The sequence below is a fragment of the Jaculus jaculus genome, chromosome 6 (assembly GCF_020740685.1).
Source record: "Jaculus jaculus isolate mJacJac1 chromosome 6, mJacJac1.mat.Y.cur, whole genome shotgun sequence".
Taxonomy (NCBI): domain Eukaryota; kingdom Metazoa; phylum Chordata; class Mammalia; order Rodentia; family Dipodidae; genus Jaculus; species Jaculus jaculus.
This window is the reverse complement of record NC_059107.1, coordinates 85191784-85213809: the sequence shown is the minus strand read 5'-3', so window position 1 is coordinate 85213809 and position 22026 is coordinate 85191784. Positions and strand designations below refer to the sequence as shown.

The 22026-nt window shown below is 39.1% G+C and overlaps 1 long non-coding RNA gene and 1 pseudogene across 1 annotated transcript in view; one reads left to right on the top strand and one right to left on the bottom strand.

The window, feature by feature from the left end:
• Positions 1-266: 266 nt before the first annotated feature.
• The window catches only part of LOC123461697, a 55849-nt gene continuing 34089 nt past the window's right edge, over positions 267-22026 (bottom strand). Inside the window, exon 3 of the long non-coding RNA XR_006637802.1 lies at positions 267-362. This is a non-coding gene — a long non-coding RNA (uncharacterized LOC123461697). The remainder of the gene's footprint in view (positions 363-22026) is intronic.
• Positions 14119-14904, top strand: LOC101603732 (annotated as a pseudogene).

Below are 22026 nucleotides of genomic sequence, written 5' to 3'. Positions count from 1 at the left end.
ATAATCACACCAAAACAGAAAAGAGAGTATGTGGGATTCCTCTCTAATTCTCAGAAATTAGACACTCAAATGATGAGATTATTTCCATCCAGCTGCAAGGAAGACTTGCTGGGGTTATTGGAACTGCCAACTACACTTTCTACTTTCTTCACTCTCTTATTTGCATGAAAATCATGAGGAAAAAAAAGTCAGATGTTCAGTGACTTGAGCTGGCTGTCAAGCAGTGTGAAACAGAGAAGAGAGCACTTGCCTCAATAGTCGTGGCTCCTAGGAGTCTACTCCATCTCCCCAAATATATGACATTCTCTGGCATTCCAAGTCTGCAGCTGAAATTCAGCCTAGTTACCAGGGAAGGTTCTAACCTGTCACAGAGAAAGACAGACTGTTTAGAACACCCATAGGCCACAAACATGGAAGGAATTGTAAACTTGATCTCATTTGTTCATAAAGCAATAAACTATATATTCATTCAACCAAGCAATTTGCAACTATTTCATCCTACAGTTCAACCCTCTTTCTTCCTTTTGTGTCTATTTCATTTAAAGCCCACTCTATTCTTTCCCTTTGAAATCATAGAACAAAGGACTAGAATTAGATGGGACTTCATTTTGCAACTGAAGAAATGTGACATGAACTAATTTACCTGGATTCTTTTTAGTGCTGAGGATTGAACTTGAAGCCTTGTGCATTCTAGGGAAGTGCTCCCCTAGGAGCTGTGCCCGCAGCTGGCACCAACATAGTAGTATTGCTTTCAATGCGATACACTGTTTTGTCAGTTCCCACTTGCTCTCAAGATACATGCCTTATTCTTTAGTTGTTGTTTTTTTTTTTTTAATTTTACTTATGAGAGAGAATAGGTGCACCAGGCCCTATGGCCCCAGAAATTGAACTCTAGATGCATGCAATACCTTGTGCATATGAGTGGCCTGTGTGCATGCATCATCTTGTGCGGCTGGCTTACGTGGTCTGGGGAGCTGAACCTGGGTTCTTAGGCTTTGCTGGTAAGTGCCTTAACCACTAAGCAATCTTTCCAGCCCTTTTAAAAAATTTGTTCTATTTTTTCTTAATAAGGAGCTTTACATGGTATGGTTTAAGGGCATCAGTAATCTGCTTGAAGTAATGTGTTTCACTGCTGGCCAGGATACAGGAAATTTCCACTATTTAGATTATCAAAAGAGGTCTACTGATGGTTATGGACACTGTGTCTGATACAAACCTTGCTTTATTGAAAATTCCTAAAATGATTTTGTAAGTGTATGTGCTATCCCTTGAACCTAACCTATTGGCATTCTGTAATCCCTCATCAGATTCTAGGGAGATCACAGTCCTGGTCTCTGAGGGTGCTTGTTGTGGTCATTTGAATAGGTGCCCTCCATATATTCAGTGTTTTATTAGTTTGTAGTTTGGATTTCCAGCCACCTGGCTGGAGGAGATGTCACTGGGTAGTCTAGCCCTAAGGTGTGGTGGTGGGTTTAAAATTACAATCTAAAGATATGCAATGTGCCTAGTTTCACCTGGAGTTTCTGAAGTGTGCTGTGTATGTTTTGGCTCGTGGCTTTTTCATTCTTTGTGAGGTCCTTTAAGAGGAGGCTAACTTCTTCTGCCATTGTGGAATTTCCCCTGGATTTGTAAGCTTCAATATATATCCCTTCCTTCATAATTGTGCCTGGTTTGGAAGTTCATCTCAGTGAACCTGAAGCTGTCTGCTACACTTGTCAGTGTGGATGAATGTACAAGGGAACTTCCATTGTCCTTCCTAAGTCTGTAGCTACTTAGTGGTTGAAACAAAGAGATATTTCAGGGACACTCTACTGGTGCTTTAAAAGTAGTTGGGAGAAAAGAGGGAAATAATGAAAGAAGGAAGAAAGGAGGGAAGAAGAAGAAAGGAAGTAATGGAAGAGAGAGAGAGAAAGAAAGAAAAGAAAGAGGAAAAGCATGAAGTAGACATGGGGACCCAAGCTGCTGAAAGTCTAATTATGATAAATTATATAGGTTATACTTTTTCCTAATCTAATCTGAATATAACTATGCTGACAGATTCTAGAGGCAGATTTGTTCAAACTAATAAAGAACGCCTTATCTGAGTAGAGCTTTATTAGACCATCCACTATGATCTTTTCTGATTCCATAAGAAAAGTAGAAAAGAAAAATAATAATTTGGCTAAAACGAAACTAGCCACATGAATGAATGGAGAGCTCAGCAGATTTAACCATTGCTTGAAAGGGCCCAGTTTTGGTCTACAGATGTTTTGTTTACAAGTGGTTTATTTATGGTCTAATGATCAGTATTTCTTCTTCTTGGAGGAATGCTTGTGGAGAATGAGTTTGCAGTAAAGATGACTTTTCAAGGTCAACTTCATTTTCTCTCATCTCTACTGGGATAAGACCCAGCTAAGTGTTCCTCTAGGTCTATCACTTTAAGAACACTTTTCCTGGAGGCTAGTGGGTAAAGGGCTTACCCTGCAAGCATGAGGAGTGGGTTTGTATTCCCAGAACCTTGCAGAAAGAAAACAACATGGAGAGCACCTGAAAACAACACCTGATATCATCCTCTAGAATGTGTACAAACATGCATATCACACACACACATGCACACACATGCACGTCAAAAAAACTTAAAATACTTTTCATGATCAATCAATATTTCAATTATATACATATTTCCCTTCAAGCTTTTATATGCATTCAGCTGATCAATGGAATTGCATTAAAAACCCAGAATGATTGAAATAAGAATGTTTGGGATGGCACCTTTTCTACAAGTTGCCAATTCTGTTCATAAAGCTGGTTCCCAGGATGGATTTGAGTGTCTATAAGCTCAAATATTAAACCAGGCTATCCTCACTTTTCCTAGGCCCAGGAGCCAGACTGTCTTCTTTATCTGTGTAAATCTTTCAGAACTAAACATGAAGAATATGATTCCAATGTATTTTTTTGTATATGATTCTTCCTGGACACTTTTCATCACCAGCAAAGATAATGACTAATGATGGGGCATAGAAAAGAAGCTTCTTTCAAGTCTGTAGATAGGTTTGCCACCTGGGGTGGAATGGCACATGACTGTTGTGAATAAAGAAGCTTGGTAAGATGTGAAATTAACAATCCTGGAATTACATCAATGGTAGCAAATTTCATTATTTATTTAATTTTGAGAGAGACAGAGAGAGCCATATCATCTGTGTAGAGGTTAAGGGCAATTTTAAACGCCAATCTTCACCTTCTACCTTGTTTGAGGCAGGGCCTTTTTGTGGTTTTCTGTTACATTTGCCAGGCTGTCTGGTCCACCAACTTCTGGCTCTCTTGTCTCCACTTCCCATCTTGTTCTAGGTTGCAGGGATTACATACAAGCCGATTGCATCAGGCTTTTACAAGGCTGCTAGAGGTCCAAACTTAGATACTTATGCCTACAGAAATGTTGAGCCATCTCATAGCCAATACTTCCTATATTTAGGGAGAAACATGATATTGCAAAAGTTTCTTTAGCAAAAAGTTTTGCATTGAAATATATATGACTCTATTTAACACATTAGTCAACCAGGCCATTTGGGGAAGGGACACAAATTTCTTTGCTGAATGGCCATTGTTTAAACAAATTTCAAGTTTTCTAACATTTTACTATTTCCTCATGTGACCACCATTCCAATATGACTCTTCTGGCCACTAGAACTCTACAACTTCATCCATCACAAATGTCATGCAGAGATAACATCATCGCAGAATATCTTGCACATGTCTGCCACTATTGAATTTCAGTAACTTCTTGTTCATACATTTCTTCAGCTAGGAAAGGTGACCATGGTGTCCGGATGGACAATTTTAACAAGGTATACTTCAATAGAGAAAGAACTAGATATGATTATTTTTTCCATTTTGACAAGATTATATGCCATTTTGTAAGTTTAAGACTATAGAATATATATAAATCTGACTTTCCAAAATGGGAAAAATAAGGTGACAAAGACCAGAGCTTCTCCTCTGTCTATCCCTCTTGATTTTCTTTCTACCTTTTTGTAACTTAAAAATAAAACAAAACCAAAAAAGCAAAATAAAACTCTATCTCATCTACCTCTCTGGCTTATACTAAATGGAGCAAAGGTATATGTGATGATTCAGTGGATATAATTTATGACAGAGCAAGTGGCTTATCAAAAATCTGTAGTTATGGACATGAGAAGAAAGTAGTTAAACCCATGATATGCATATATGTCAAAAATCACCAGGCATGGGGGCACACATCTTTAATCTCAGCACATGGGAGACAAGGGTAGAAGGATTGTCATGAGTTTGAGGCCACTCTGAGATTACATAGTGAATTCCAGGTCAGCCTGGGCTAGAGTAAGACCCTATTAAAAAAACAAAAAAATTATTTTTATGTGTATTAAGCAGATGTATCCAGCAAGTTGGGTGATCAGCATTTAATAAATCTTTGCTGAACGTATAACTATGAGGCTATAGTTATTACTCTTCTGGCATCCAGAGCTAAATGGCACACATATTCAAGGATTTGTCTAGTGAGACAGACGGTGTGGAGATCAAGACAGGAAAAGCAATGAGAAGAGGATCAGACTGGTGGTACTAAGGGTAACAAGGGAAGACCTGCAGTGTTGCACTCCATAAGCAGGTGGGTGGTGGTGGGTGGTAGCCACTAGCCAGCGCACTGCTGGTAAAGCACACTGAGGTGGGGGGGATTATTCAGATTTGACATGAAAAGTACCACAAGTATTGGAGATGTATGGGCAGGCATGGGAAGCTAACATATGAGGATAAGGTTGAAGTTGTAAATTTGGAGCTCTAAGCTAATTGATGTAATTGTTGTCATTAAGAGCACCCCATGGAGTATTTGAGGTTCAGAATTAGTAGGGATTAAAGGCTGAAAGCTAGATGTTGCAGTCCGGTTCGCATTGCTGGTAGAAATCATCCAACCAAGAGCAGCCTCTGGGAAAAAGAGGTTTATTTTGGCTTACAGGCTCGAGGTGAAGCTCCACAATGGCAGGGGGAAACGGTGGCATGAGCAGAGGGTGGACATCACCTCCTAGCCAACATACGTGGACAATAGCAACAGGAGAGTGTGCCAAACACTGGCATGGCCCAACTGGCTATAACACCTATAAGCCCACCCCCAACAGTACACTCCCTCCAGCAGGCATTAATTCCCAAATATCCATCAGCTGGGGACCTAGCATTCAGAACACCTAAGTTTCTGGGGGGGGGGGGCACCTGAATCAAGCCACCACACTAGAGAATCCCTATATTCCTACATATTAGAAATAAATGTGCATTTGATTCTTAGGGTGAAAAGTTTTTATCTGCTTAGTTACAAAATGAGAACTACATTGACTGCTCTTACTGCTGACTTGCCCAACTTGCTCTCTTAAAACTGCAATGCTAAATCAGTAGCACCTGACTCCTTTTCTTTGATATAGGCACCATCATGAGAAATAACATGATCAAAGTCATGAGGGGTAGGGAGAGTGGACTTGTTGGTTTCCTATCTCAGACAAGTCACATGTGTAGACATATCTTAGCTTTCACAACATCTCTCTGCAACTGGTGTTCAAGTACCAATCAGATAAGGGACTTTCATGTGCCTTTTATTTCTTCACCCAAGCACATGTGTTTATTCTTTTATTTTTTAGTTTTTATTTATTTATTTATTTATTTGAGAGCGACAGACACAGAGAGAAAGACAGAGGGAGAGAGAGAGAGAATGGGCGCGCCAGGGCTTCCAGCCTCTGCAAACGAACTCCAGACGCGTTCGCCCCCTTGTGCATCTGGCTAACGTGGGACCTGGGGAACCGAGCCTCAAACCAGAGTCCTTAGGCTTCACAGGCAAGCGCTTAACCGCTAAGCCATCTCTCCAGCCCATGTGTTTATTCTTTTAAAAAAATTTTTGTTTATTTTTATTTATTTATTTGAGTGTGACAGAGAGAGAGAGAGAGAGAGAGAGAGAAAGAGAGAGAATGGGAGCGCCAGGGCCTCCAGCCATTGCAAAGGGACTCCAGACGCATGCTCCCCCTTGTGCATCTGGCTAACGTGGATCCTGGGAATGGAGCCTCCAACCAGGGTCCTTAGGCTTTATAGGCAAGAACTTAACTACTAAGCCATCTTTCCAGCCCTTTTTTTTTTTTTTTTTTTTTTTTTTTTTTAGTGAGAAAAAGAGAGCAAGCAGGCCAGGGCCTCAGCCACTGCAATCAAACTCCAGGCACTTACCTAGTGGGCTTGTGCTGCCATGTGCTTTCCTCACCTTTGCGTGTCTGGCTATAGTCAGATCTGGAGAGTTGAACATGGGTCCTCAGGCTTCCCAGGCAAACACCTTAACTTCTAAGCCAGTTCTTAAATATATTTTATTTATTTGAAAGCAAGAGAGGGATAAAGAGGGAGAGAGAGAAATTGGGCACACCAGGGTTCCCAGCCACTGCAAATGAATTTCAGACACATGTGCCACCTTGCACATCTTGCACATATGGTCGCTGGGGAATCAAACTCTGGTCCTGAGGATTGGCAGGCAAGCTCCTTAACCACTGAGAAATCTCTTCAGTCCACATGTTTATTCTTTCAGCCAAAGTCAGTGCTTCGATAAGATTTTACAAACTCCTATTTTAGACCAACGATAACAACTAAAGTTAAACATAATGAGAGGATATATACATTAAAATCAATTATGCTAGATTTAGGCTCTGTGAATGACTTATATAAATAGAAGTAGTAGATGCATATAGACATTTTTGTCTAAAGTAATTCAAGATAATAAAAATTAGGAAGATGCTGGTAAATTAAAAGACATAGGAATAAATGAAGGAGAGCTTTGTCAACCATCAGCTGTTATTTCATTATGCCCTGAGGGTTAAATTTTGCACCTTTTTAATATTTGTTTTTAATTTATGTTCAGTACTGAGGAATTAAACCCAGGGCCCTGAGCATGCTACACAAGCATCTACCATTGAGCCACATTCCCACCCTACTTTAGAAATATTTTCACTGTCATCTTTATTCTGAAGATTTAGTGCAATTATGAAAGGCGGGGTTTTGCTATTATCATGATGCCAACAAAACAAGATATTATTTTAGGATCAAATGTCATTTTATTATTTCACTTATACTACTTTTTTGGGAGAGAAAGCAGGTCACTTTTATGGAGAACCAGTGCTACTCACAGAAGTGTATGAGAGCTAGCCACATTCTTGTAAATTGGAAACAAAAGTGAATAATGCCCATGATGAACTGTAAGCTCTACATGTAATCCAAAAACCAAGGTGCAACTAATTAATGGCTGTGAAGCTGCTCAGTCTCTAGCAGTAGCCTGACTGGATTGAAAGTTTCCTATGCCTTGCCCCTGTTATCGTTTTGTCCTTGCTGGACTTTTCAGTGTTTCTGTACCTGGGGAAAAGAGCGAAGGACTGAAATAAAAAGAGAGAGAGAAATATACCCACAATATCCTCTTTTAAAATATGGGGAAGTTGTCAGACACAATAGCACCATAGTCTTTTGTACTGTGGACAGTAGCATGCAGAAAAATGGTCTTTTTTGGTTTTTAATTCTTTTTCTAAAAAATTATTTTATTTTATTTATTAGAGAAAGAGGAAGGGAGAGAGAGAAACTGTGTATGCCAGGGTCTTCAGCCACTGCAAACGAACTCCATACACATGCACCACCTTGTGCATCTGGCTTACTTGGGTCCTGGGAATTTAATCTGTGTCCTTTGGCTTTATAGGCAAGTACCTTAACTCCTAAATCATCTCTCCAGCCCCAATATGATCTTTTTAAAACAACATTTTGATTGGCCACTTCCTTATACGTGGGCAATGCATCCTGATCACAATCCCCTCTCCACCACCCTCCTTTGTCTTTCCTCCTCTATCCCCAATTTAAGTAATCCCTTTTTTCCCCCAACTATTCTACTTTTTGTTTGTTTGTTTGTTTGTTTTTGAGGAAGGGTCTCGCTTTAGCCCCTGCTGTCTCACTCTATCCCTGGCTGACCTAGTAGCCTCTGACTGACCTCAAACTCGCAGGGAACCTCTTACCTCTGCCTCCAGAGCACTGGGATTAAAGACATGTGTCACCACCACACCCAACAGAGAGATAGAATAGTCAGGCAACTGAACTCCAGATACATGTGCCACTTTTGGCATCTGGCTTTATGTGGGTGCTGTGGAATCAAACTTGAGTTGTTGGGCTTTGAAGGCAAGCACCTTAACCACTGAGAAATCTCTCCAGCCTGTTTTCTATTTTTATAATGGCTATACCAGTTTACATTCCTGCCAACAATTACGATGGATTCCTTTATTCCCTACACCCTCCCCAGCATATGTAGCTATTTGATTTCTTGATGATAGCCATTCTGACCATAGTGAAATGAAATCTGAATGTATCTTTAATTTGTATTCCTTGATAGCTAAAGCTATTGAACATTTTTTAGAATATTTATTGGGCATTTATATTTCTTTATTTTGAGAACTTGCTATTCATCTCTATAATCCATTAGAAAAATAGTCTTTTTCCTTTGTGAGATAGCCAGTGAAACATGTCTGCCTGTCATATGTTCAAGATACTGAAATAAGCTCTTATGTTACTTCTCAGTTTACCTAGTATAAGTAGAAGCTTTCATTTTATTAGACATGGGGTGAGTTTAGACAGAGTGTCACTATGAAGCCCAAGTTTGCCTGTAACTAATTATGTAAATAAGTTGGCCTCAAACTCACAGCAATACTCCTGCCTTAGCCTTTTAAATTCTGGGATTACAGACATGAGTCACCATACCTGGCTTTTAAAACTTTTATCCTAAAACAAGTTATCATTGACTTTTAGATTATCTATATTTACTAAATAATTGTTTTAAAAATTAAGCCTGGCATGGGGGCACACATCTTTAATCCCAGCACTCGGGTGGCAGAAGTAGGAGGATCACCATGAGTTCAAGGCCACTCTGAGAATATATAGTGAATTCCAGGTCAGCCCAAGCTAGTAAAAAAAAAAAGTCATAAAGTAGTTTCTTCAGAACAAAGTGGGTTGTTATTGTTTTAAAATAGATTGAAAAATTGACATTTCCTTCATATTATAATTTCTGGCACAAATAAGTAAATCTTACCTAAAATGGTCAAATAGGTATATATTCTTTACACACTGGCAAAGAGAAATTTTAGACCTAATGATTGATGTGTTTAGTGCTGACTCTGAGGTACTTTCTGCTGCATTTTGAGAAGCGGTCCTCTGGCCATGGTCACCTCAGTCCCCCTGGCTTGTACAAAGCTCCTTGTTTGGGCAGCAGCTGTTCTTCTGTAAGCCAGTATGATTAGTGTTCTGGGGACCAAGCCATTCCTGTTTGAGGGAAAGCACACTTTGTCCTCTGAATTGCTTTTTGAATTGAAGTGGAAGAAACATAAAAGGAAGATCTCTCCTATAGAATTGTAGGCAAACGGGGTCTACTTTACAGTATTTTTAAAGGTTCTTATGTGAACAAATGTACCAGTGATGTGGATATCTTTCATTGCCATTGTTTCAATCATTTTATAATCTTGTTTAATTTTGCTCAGTAATATTTAATGCACACTATACAAGTCTTGTGGATATAGAACATATCTATAAATCAGCCTAAAAATGACCTTGGAGATTTCCTCATTGTCTGAAACTATAGTTTTCCTTTCATTTTTAACCATTATAATCACTCTTTTGTGGTATGTCCTGGCATTGTTCTCTGGTTTAGTGTATACATTCTATTAATATCCATTCTATAAACTCAACATTCATGTGGAAGCAAGTAATATCTCATATGTAAGGGGATTACAAATCTCTCTTTATGCCTTCTAATGAAATAGAAAATGAGTTTTATCAGTTAATGAAGAAAATGAAACTTGTACATACATAGCCTAGAGAATAACATATGAAACATGTTGTCTTCATCTTATCTTGACTTTCTGAACATAGAAAATATTACCTACATTCTACTCATTCATAGAGCCCCTAGAAGCATCAAATAAGTGGTTCTCTTTTCTTTGTATTCAAATTAAATGTGTTTTACTCCAATGTTCATGTTTTGTTTATAGGCTCTAGATTATAATTATATTTTAAAAGAGATTCAAGATTTGAAGAAATAGATATAAATAACAATATATCAAGTGTAATAGCATGTTATTGTTATTATTTTTGTTCATTGCAAAAAACCACCCAGCTAATAAGTATAAGACAGAGTACATTCTGCATCATTCCCATTTTGTACACATGTACCAACTCCAAGCTGTTGCTCATTGTTTTCTCCATTCACTGTTAGTAGATCATAAGTGGATATGGTACTTGTGTTATCAGCAGTTATAGCTATCATAAACTATTTAATTTACTTCCTAGTTAATTGTTTTCCCTCATGAATATGTACACTCATTCCAGGAGAGGCTACTGCTGTAGGCTCTAGCTAGATCCCAATCACCTGATACAGATAAGAAACCTAGTAAGTGTCAGTGGTATGTAAGTAAATGAGTGAATGAATGCCACTTCTCAAGACCACAGTGTCTAGAGCCTGGAACACCTAAAACTGCCTAAAACATTTCATTTTTGAGGTGGCACATATTCTTGCTACCTGCACATTGCTAAGCTATCTAGATATAATTAAATTCACTAAAGTAGATTGGAGCCAATAGATGTGAATGGTTCTAATTTGAAATATATTCAATTTTTCAACACAAATGAAATGACTGAAAAATAACTGTTATTTTACCTCTCATTCATCACCTTTTCTGCCTCTTCTTCCTCTATGGTTTGCTACATTCTAAAAAGAAACAGTTAATTTCAGTTTTGCATTCTTCTTACCAATTAGTGGCAGAGAGAGAAAAAAAAAGAGATAAATGATTCTGAAATTGTTTTAAATATTTGTTGTAATTATTCCTTACCATTTTCACATAATTTCCTTCTTGTTATAAACCTCCACATGCAAATTTGCTCTTCCTGCTGACAAACTTGTCCTGACCTCTTTGCAAACTGATACTTCAAATTTCTATCCTGCATTAGTGGATGTTCTTCCCCACAAAACACACATGTTCTTAGACATCAAATGGAGCATGAAACACTTTTTATAAATAGTTTATAGCTTTTGCTGATATGTAAACCATAAGGAAAAGATTCAGAGTTTTAGGTCCTCCACTACATCTTTCCGTGGTGTAATGACAGAAGACCTTAAGTAAAAACTGAACTTATTTCCAGACTTGCGTGAGTACGATTTCTTTAATTTGAGCCTTTTAAACTAACCCATTACTAGACTTTAAAAATATTTTATTTATTTATCTGAGAGAGAGAGAGACAGAGACAGAGAGAAAGAGAGAATGGGTGCTCCAGGGCCTCCAGCCACTGCAAATGAACTCCAGATGCATGCACCCCCTTGTACATCTGGCTTACGTGGGTTTTAGAAAATTGAACTAGGGTCCTTCAGCTTTGCAGGCAAACACCTTAACCATTATGCCATTTCCCCAGGCCTCCATTACTCGACTTTTAAAATATATTCAAAACTGGTTTTAAACCTAGTAAAATATTGGGATGCTCAGGTTAAAATGGAAGAATAAATACACAAGAAAATATCAGTTTTACAGCATTTTTGTTGATTTTCACTTCTTGATTGTGTGAGATGTCAAAATTTAAAAGATAAATCTAGGAAGATCCAGTGCAGATAAATTAATGGCTGCATTTCCCCCTTGCATCCTACGCTGGCTTTTCAAATTTCCTGCCATATTTGTTCTCCTTCCATGCCCAAGTAGCTCCATCCAGAGCATCACGTGCCCTGCTCAGGGTGTCCTGAGGTCTCAGCTCTCCCTGATTTGCTCACACTGCTCTACTTAAAATCCTTCTCTATTTCTCATTTACATATTTTACATATTTCTATTTATTTTTTAATGGCCAGTTGAATGATGACCTTATGATAACATATTTCCAAATGTCTACTTTGTCATCTATAAAAAATTTCATCTTTTCTTAGCACGTATATTTTGTATTTATTTCTGATCACAAGGTATAGTTACAGATAAAATACATGCCTATTCTGGTAGTCAACTTAATAAACTTACTAAAATAAAGAACAGAGACTTGTTTCTGTTTCCCCAGGGGCTAGAACAATAACTAAGACACAGTAGAATTTCAATTGTTATTCAAGGAGTACTGAATAGATGAGAGAATTCATTAGTAATGTAAGTTAAATGATTTATTGTTTGTATTATTTTAGTAAATGGGAAAAGCATGGTAAGTATAGAGATTCTTCTCACATGATTTAAATAGCCTTATTTAGGAAAACAATAAAAATATATTTTAGGACTATGAAATGCCAGGAAAAAATTAACACTGTTCCAACTTCACACATTTAAATATAACAAGCACATGCTATGATTTAGCAGCTTAAGTTAAGGTGAAAACTTAAACAATACACTGCCATCTGTTCTTATGAGAAACTGGAAATCTGTCCTAACTTGTTGTCCTCAGAAGTTTTGGTATTATAAATTTAGTGAGAAAGCTGGTTCCAGTAGACTTTATGTCAAATGGACAATTTAATCTTTTGTTAGTCCTAATTGGAATATAAGTGAGGTTTTGCTACAGTTAATTTACTGGGAGTTATTTATTTCACTTCCCTTTTCCGAACTCAGCACCACTCTGTCTTTCATTTCACATCCTTTTGTTCTCTTTCACACATGTATACACTATGAAGTAAAAATGACTTTTCCAGCTATGTGTAACAAAGGACACTTAAGGATATGTATTTACACCTATATACATGTGTATGTTTGTACATGTACAAGGTCTAAGTGTTTACTGTGTTCTGTGCAGTAATAACTCTGTCTACTGAGTACTGTTATGAACCAAGTGTGTGTGTCCTTTTCATGACTGAAGTGAATAATATGTACTGTGTGATAATAACTTGTGTCTACTGGGGAATGCCTTGGTCTGAATGTGTTCCTCTCAGATTCATATGTTGAGATCTCAACCCCAAGGTGATGGCATTAGTAGATGAAGTTGTTTGAGAGATGTTGAGGTCATAAGGATGGAGTCATAATAAATGAAGAGTGCCTTATGCTAAAGAGATCCCTGAGAACTGTCTTCTTTTTTCCACTACAAGACAGAGCTAGCTAACACCAGAAGGCCATTGCCAGACATGAAACTTGCTGATACTGTCATCTTGAACTTTTTAGTCTCAAGAACTGGAGGAAATAATTTTTTGTTCTTTAGAAGTTTACCTAAATTATGGCATGGTGACAACTGTTTAATATATGTTAACTGTGTGCCAAGAAAATCATACCATTCATTTACCTCATATAATCCTCCCTTAAGGAAGTTTATATTCCCATTTCACAAACTGAGACTCAGCAACTCTAAATAATCTCTGTGAAGAAGCATTGTAGCTAGATGCTGCAGTTTTGGTGTGAAATGATCCCATAGGCTCATGTTTGAACACTTCATCCCCAGTAAAGTAGCACTACATGGCAAGGTTGTGGTACCTTTAGGAGGTGGGGCTTTACTGGAGGAAGTGAGTCCCTGAAGCCCGGAGGCTTTAGAACCTGGACCCATTTCTGTTTTCCCTTGCTTCCTGACTCTGGTGAGATGTGACATAGACATTTTACTCTTGCCTACCATGTCTTTCCTGACACATGAAACTTCCCCTCTAAGCTGTAAGACAAATTAAATTCTTTCCTAAGGTGCTTCTGGTCAGGTATAGGAACACAGCAACAGAACAGTAACTGATACAATAAACAATAGAACGACCAGTTTGAAACTTCTACTTTGTAAACTAAAGAAGAATTCTTCAACATTTGCCACAGATTTCCATCTGTAAAGATGGAGCTTCCAATTCCTCTTGAGACAGTCCTCGATTTGGTGTTGGAGGCAGTTGGAACCACCAACAGCAATGCTCAGTTTTTATAAGTGTAAGACTAACACTGGCCTGTATTGTTCCTGGAAGGAAAAAACAAAAACAAAAACAAAAACAAAAACAATGCTGCAAACTTGAGCTTGAAAGCCAGTGCTTTTAGGGTGTGATGTTAACACTTCTACTTGACCCTTTCCTGTTTCGGGCTGCGCGAAGTCAGCTCGTGGGGCTCTGAAGACCCAAAAGTTGACAATTCCTTCCCACCGCCCCCTGTGGCTTGGCAGCAGTCACCATGCCACAAAATGAATATATTGAATTACACCGTAAACGCTATGGATAGCGTTTGGAATACCATAAGAAAAAGAGGAAAAAAAGAAAGTCGTGAGGCTCATGAACGTTCAAAGAAGGTGAAAAAAATGATTGGTCTGAAGGCTGAGCTCTACCATAAACAGCGCCATGCTGAGAAAATACAAATGAAGGCTATCAAAATGCATGAAAAGAGAAACACCAAACAAAAGGATGATGAGAAGACTCCACAGGGAGCAGTCCCTGCCTATCTGCTGGACAGAGAAGGACAGTCCAGAGCAAAAGTACTTTCCAACATGAGTAAGCAAAAGCAAAAAGAGAAAGTGGGAAAATGGGAAGTCCCTTTGCCCAAAGTCCATGCCCAGGGAGAAACAGAAGTATTAAAAGTTATTCGAACAGGAAAAGGAAAAAAAAAAAAAGGCATGGAAGAGGATGGTTACTAAAGTCTGCTTCGTTGGTGATGGCTTTACAAGAAAACCTCCTAAATATGAAAGGTTCATTAGGCCAATGGGCTCACACTTCAAGAGGGTCCATGTAACACATCCTGAGCTTAAAGCCGCCTTTTGCCTGCCAATACTTGGTGTGAAAAAGAATCCCTCATCACCACGATGTACAACTTTAGGTGTAATTACCAAAGGTACAGTTACTGAAGTGAATGTGAGTGAGATGGGCCTGGTGACACAAGGAGGCAAGGTTATTTGGGGGAATACGCACAAATTACCAACAATCCTGGAAATGACCGGTGCATAAATGCAGTCTTGCTGGTTTGACAGCTTCTCACACACCTAACTCCTGACCATTATGGAAGACTACAAATCCAGTCAGGAAAACTACCATGACTACAATGTTTCTGAATACTGCCAAGCAGCATTAGTATCTACAATCATCAAGAGAAGTATTGATGGAATTGTAAACAAACAACAACAAAAACAAAAATTTAAAAGTTAAATGGCCCAATCTTACAAACTGGCCCTTGTTTAGGGGACTAAAGGCTTACATATCAATAAAATTGGATGATTGAAAAGCAAAAAAGAAAAAAAACAAACTTCTACTTAGTAGGGCAATGCCAACATTTAGGCAGTAGAGGTAAAAGAAAAAGGAGTTCTATATCACCCTTGGCTACATAGCAAATTCAAGGCCACTCAGGGATACATAGAACCCTATATCAAAATAAACCAACCAACCAACAAGCAAAACATCAAGCAGAAAAGCCTTTAAAAAAATTTTTTTTTTATTTATTTGAGAGTGACAGAGCGAGAAAGAGGCAGAGAGTGAGATACAGAGAAAGTGGGCGCACCAGGGCCTCCAGCCACTGCAAACGAACTCCAGATGTGTGTGCCCCTTGTGCATCTGGCTAACATGGGTCCTGGGGAGTTGAGCTGGCACCGGAGTCCTTAGGCTTCACAGGCAAACACTTAATCACTGAGCCATCTCTCCAGCCCCAGAAAAGCTTTTATTTAGAAATAATCTTTAGAAGAATACTTCCGTGCTATAGTGAATGTTCTCTTCACTCCCATCTTGAAAAGTATACTTCCATGCTGGAAATAATGAATTCTCTCCTCTTTCCCAGCATTTCTCATTTTAGACAGGAAATGCTGGAAATGTAGATTACTTTGGGAAGCATGTGGTTATATGTATGAGCGAATGTTCTTTGTTCAAACATTGCTGGTAATGAGACTAGACCACAGAATAAAAGAAGTGAAGATCTGATTTCCTATGAACCAGAGCATATTTGGAAGACCAATTTACTTCATGTTGGCATCCCAGTAGGGTTGTTAGTTAACACTGATTTAGCCACCATTTGGAAATGTAGTGTGTTGAACACTGCTTTTCCTTGGTTGAGCTGTGTAGCACAAACTATAATTGGCAGATATGGGAGAAGGTTCTATTCCTAAAAGGATGTATATATTTCCAGTATAATGGCTCCATTGTGGGGGTAGGGGCAAGAAGGCTTTGTGTGAGACAAGGAAGAGGTAGATAATGGAAGTTGAGGTGGAACTAGGAATTTGCAACCTGCTTCTTTCTTTCTTTTATTCTTCTCCTCCTACTTTTCTTACTTCTCCTTTTCTTTCTTTCTCTTATTTTTCTCTTTGTGCCATAGGTGGTTGATGTAGGATATGAGAGTGATATTGATGCCCAGAGTTTCTTCTCAGTGGGTGGAAAGAAAAGAGATACTGGCTTTGAACACTTCTAATATAGTGTCCAACTGTTACTACTCCAGGTACCAAACATTTTAGCTGTGCCTGTCCCTGTGTAAAATAAGGATGAAGTGTTTTCAACAACCTAAGAAAGCTCTATGGAGGTAAAGGGGTGATTATGAGTGAGGGATAAACAAATTTATAGAGCATATTTAGTTGCTTAGTAGGCTGAGTTTACAATGTATCAATTTAGATAATCTAAAATGGTATTTCCTAGTGTCGTCTTTTTTGTATGATTCCATATTAGACCTGGACACAGGAAAATTTGCTGTGAGATTTGAAAGCATAACTAAGTAGCAAGAGCTATGCTTTGGGCACTGCCAAAGTGTGGGAAGTGCTAGTCTGTTGGCTCTAGGTTTCAGTATGGGGTAGTGGCTGGCCTGAAGCTTTCCCTGTGTTTGTTTGCAGTTTCTTGGAGTCCTGGGCAGACACATGTTCAGCTCTACAGTGCATGCAACCCTGTCTGCAGGTGATATACACCTCAACATTAGAGGTGTTGATAAATGGGGATGGGGTCTAGAACATTCTTGGAGTTTCCATGTTTTCTCTTTAGGTTCCAGTTTGTCCCTATTGACCCATGTTTCACATCCAGACTGTCAGCCTTGTTGACCTATGGTGACTTCAGTCTTCACTCAGAAATAGAGACAGTGGTCTTATGTAAGTGTCTTCATTAGCTCCACAATTTTATAAGTCCTAGTCCCCATAATTTCTTTTTTTTTTCCCTATAGCAGTTCTAGAATTGCTACTTTTCTGATCAAATACTGACACATGAGGAAAATTAAAGACAAGAGTTATACATGTTACTTCTATATCCATTAAAAGTGCTTTCAGGACTTCTGGTCAAGGTGGCCTCTGCCTCACTAAGCCACACCTCCCTGGGAAGAAAAAGCAAGGCATTAAGAGTTCACTGGGTCTTTTAGAGGAGAGCAATCTCTAATATATCACCAGTGGGAGTACACAGAGGGGAAAAATGGGAATTGGCTGATTCCCTCACAGTCGGGTAGCCCACGAGTCCCCCAATCTCCCCAAGCAGACACCCTAGCCACAGTCCCAGCCTCAGGTTGCTTCTGTACTTACTACAAGAAAGGGGGCCCAAGCCAGCATAGTTCCACTGGCCTCACTGCGCAGGGGCAAACGCCCTGCTACCCTGCCCACTTGTGACCTCTGGCCCGCTCTGCCTGCCGACCTGTGCACCATCCATCTATCTGCCCACCGCGCATGTGCAAGCTTAGGCCCATCCAGCTGTATGAACTCAGCCCACTCTGCCCATCTGCCTGCTTGCCACTCTGGCTGCCCCTCTACCCACAAGCTAAGGACTGTTCCACCTGCCCATGCATGAGCTCAGGCCTGCTCTACTCATCCACCTGTTTCAGCTCAGGCCCAATCCCCATCTACCTGTCATGAACCTGCGAGCTCAGGCTGCGCAGCCCTCCTCAGGCATGATCTGCCCATCTGCCTGCCATGTGAGAGCTCAAGCTGATCCCGCTACCTGCCCATGTGCAAGCTCAGGCCTGTTCCACCTGCCCATGTGTGAGCTCAGGCCTGTGCAAGATCAGGCCAGCTCTGCCCTTCTGCCCATGCAAGCTCAGGCACAATCCCCCCATCTACCCACCGCAGGTGTGCCAGCTTAGGCTGATCCACTCACCCATGCATGAGCCAAGGACCATTCTGCCCTCCCACCCATGCATGGTCTTAGGACCGCTCTGCCTATCCACTTGCCTGCATGTGAGCTCAGGCCGGTTCCCCCAAGAGGCACCACTTCCTCTGCCCATTGAAATCTCAGTCCTACTCTCCCTGCCCACACACTGTGATGAGCAGACCACAGCACAAAAGAAATAACATTAAAAATCAAATGCAAGTAAATCCAGTAAGATCACCCAGTCCTACTAGGATGTCTGTAATCAAAACATAGAAGAGACATCAGATCAGAAAAGCAAACTGAAGCTATGAGCAATGCAACCCTGACCAAGCTACTGGTAGAACTTTCAGAAAAGCAACAAAGGACCGAAAATCATGTGGATGCTGCCATCACTATACTAGACCTAATAGATAAGAAAATGGAAGGAGTTCCAAGACAGTTAAGAGGTATGAAGGAGAGTAAAAAAAAAAAAAAAAAAGAGGATTTCATAAATCAGCTGGCGATGCTAAATGAAAACATAAAAAAATACAAGGATGAAGACCAAGAAGCATCAAGAAAATCAGAAAATGATGTGAAAAGGGAGCTTGACAGAGGGATGGAAACTATACATAGAAAAGTAGTAGAATATACAAACTTAACTGAACAAGCCAAAACACTTTAGAAGCTCTCAAGAATAGAGTCAACCATGTGCAGTATAGAAACTCTGATCTGGAAGACAAGACAGAAGAAACAGTGTGAGAGTTCAAAAGTTTCAATAAGTTCAAAACTTTCTGTAAACGGAACATGAGGGAAATGTGGGATACCCTTAAAGGTCCTAACATCTTGATCATGGCAATAACAGAAGGGGAAGAAATTCAGACCAAAGGTATGGAGAACTCACTTAACAAAATAATCGAAGAAAACGTTCCCACTCTCTCAAAAGAAAGGCCCATAAGATACAAGAAGCTAACAGAACTCCAAACAGCTGGACCAAAAGAGAAACTCTACAAGGCTTATGTCATTAAGACTCTAAACATTGACACCAAAGAGAAAATCCTAAAAGCAGATAGGAAAAAACTGCATATCACTTTTTAAGGTAACCCCATCAGAATTACTTCAGACTTCTCAATTGAAACCCTGAAAGCCAGAAGGGCTTGGAATGGAATACAGCAAAGTTGAAGAACCTATGGCTTCCAACCCAAACTACTTTACCCAGCAAAAGTAATACCTTATAATAGGAGGTGAAAGAAAAACTTTCCATGACAAAACTCAGCTTTACAATTATATGAACACAAAACCAAACCTACAGAGAGTATTTCAGGAAATTCTCCAGACAGAAGAATCAAATAATCAACCTCAAATGCCTACAACAAGAAGATCACAACAACCAAACTCAGAGAAGGCACAAAAACTTCAAAGTCCATGAAAACACCAAACCACATATACAAACACAATATGTCATGGTTCAAATCAAGCCTCACAGTCATTACTCTAAATATTAATGGCCTTAATTCACACATCAAGAGATAGAAGCTAACAGGATGGATAAGAAAATAATACTCCTCAACCTGTTGTCTTTAAGAAATCCACCTCACCACTAAAGACAGACACCTCTTCAGGGTGAAAGGGTGGAAAACAATATTCCAAGCAAATGGGAATAAGAAACAAGCAGGCATAGCTATATTAATAATATCAGATAAGATAATCTTCAAACCAAAATTAATCAAAAAAGACAAAGAAGGCCACTTTTTACTTATCAAGGGAACGATCCATCAAGAGGATATCACAATCATGAATCTTTATGGACTAGACACAGAGGTACCACAGTCATAAAACAAAACCTACTTGACAATAAAACAGAAATTGGGGATTTCAATACACCTTTATCAGTAATAGACAGATCATCCAAATAGAAACTCAAAAGGGAAGTAAGAGAGCTCAACAAAACCATAGATCACTTAGACCTAACGGACATCTCCAGATCATTCCACCCCAAATATACAGACTACACATTCTTCTTAGAATCCCATGGGACATTCTCTAAAATAGATAATATACTGGGTCACAAATCCTGCTTCCATATATTTAGGAAGATTGACATAATTCCCTGCATGATATCAGATCACAATGCTATATTGCTAGAAATTAACAACAAAAGACCTACCAATAATCCCATTGGTTCCTGGAAACTGAACAGCATACTTTTAAACAATAAATGGATAGTGGACGAAATAAAAAATGAAATTGTCAAATTTCTAGAAAAGAATGATGATGAGAACACATCGTGCCAAAACTTATGGGACACAATGAAGGCGGTGCTCAGGTGAAAATCCATACCACTAAATGTCTTCATAACAAGACAGAGAGATCCCAAATCAATAACCTAACCATCCACCTAAAGGCAGTGGGAAAGCAAGAAGACTCCAACCTGAAAAGCTCCAGACAGAAAGAAGTAATTAAGATCAGAGCAGAAATTAATGGATTGGAAACTAAGAAAATTGACAAAACAAAGAGCTGGTTCTTTGAAAAAGTAAACAAAATTGACAAACCCTTGGCCAATTTGATCAAGCAAAAAAGAGAGAGAGAGAGAGAGAGAGAGAGACCTCAAATTAACAAAATTCTACATAAAAAAGGAGAGATCACAAGAGACATAAGTGAAATTGGGAGAATCCTCAGGACTTATTTCAAAAGCCTCTACTCCACACAACTGGATAATATGGAGGAAATGGATAAATTTCTGGACACATACCATCTATCAAAACTAAATTCAGGACAGATTAATCTCCTACGCAAACCTATCACACTCATCAAGATTGAAAAGGTAATACAAAACCTCCCCCAAAAGAAGAGTCCAAGAGCAGATGGCTTCTCAGCTGAATTCTATCAAATCTTCATGGAAGGACTCAAACCAATCTTTCTCAAACTGTTCCACACAATTGGAGAACAGGGAAAGCCTGCCAATTCCTTCTATGAACCTGGTACCACTCTAATTCAAAAACCAGGCCGAGATGCCACAAGAAAGTTGCCAGCCTATTTTCCTGATGAACTTAGATGCAAAGATCATGAACAAAGTCCTCACAAACTGAATCCAACAACACACCAAAAGCATTATCCACCTTGATCAAGTGGGATTCATCCAGGAACACTGGGGTGGTTCAACATATGGAAATCTATCAATTTAATACACCATATAAACAAGGTTAAATACAAAACCACATGATCAGTTCAATAGGTGCAGAAAAGGCCTTTGACAAAATACATCACTTCATGATCAAAGCACTGGAGACAATTGGCATGGTCAGTCCATATGTTAATATAATAAAGGCCATATACAAAGCTCTTAAAGCCCAAATAATACTTAATGTAGAGAGACTGGAGGAATTCCTATTGAGATCAGGAACAAGACAGGGGTGTCCACTCTCACCTCTGCTCTTCAGTATAGGACTGGAAGTCCTAGCTCAAGCAATAAGACAGGTGAAAGAAATAAAAGGGATACAATTTGTAAAGGAAGATGTTAAGTTAGTTCTATTCACAGACAACATGATTCTATGTGTAAGACCCCAAAAGACTCCATCCCAAAACTCTTGAAGGTGATCAACTCCTTTAGCAAAGCAGCAGGATACAACATCAATGCACAAAAATTAGTAGCCTTTCTATATGCAAATAACAAAGTTACAGATAAAGAAATAAGGGTAGCAACCATTAAAAAATCAAATGAAAATAAATGCTGGCGAGGATGTGGAGAAATAGGAACCCTTATCCTCTGTTGGGTATGTAGGATGGTACAACCACTTTGGAAAGCAATATGGAGACTCTTCAAAAAGCTGACTATAGAGTTACCAACAGACCCAGTTATTGATTTACTGGACATGAACCCTAAAACCTCCAAGCCTCAGTCCAGAGAAATTTGCTCAACCATGTTTATAGCTGCTCAATTCATAATAGTTCAGAGCTGGAATCAACCCAGATGTCCATCATTAGATGAATTGATAACTAAGATGTGGTATATCTACATGATAGAATTTTACACAGCAATAAGAAAAAAATGACCCAATGAAATTTGAAGAAAAATGGTC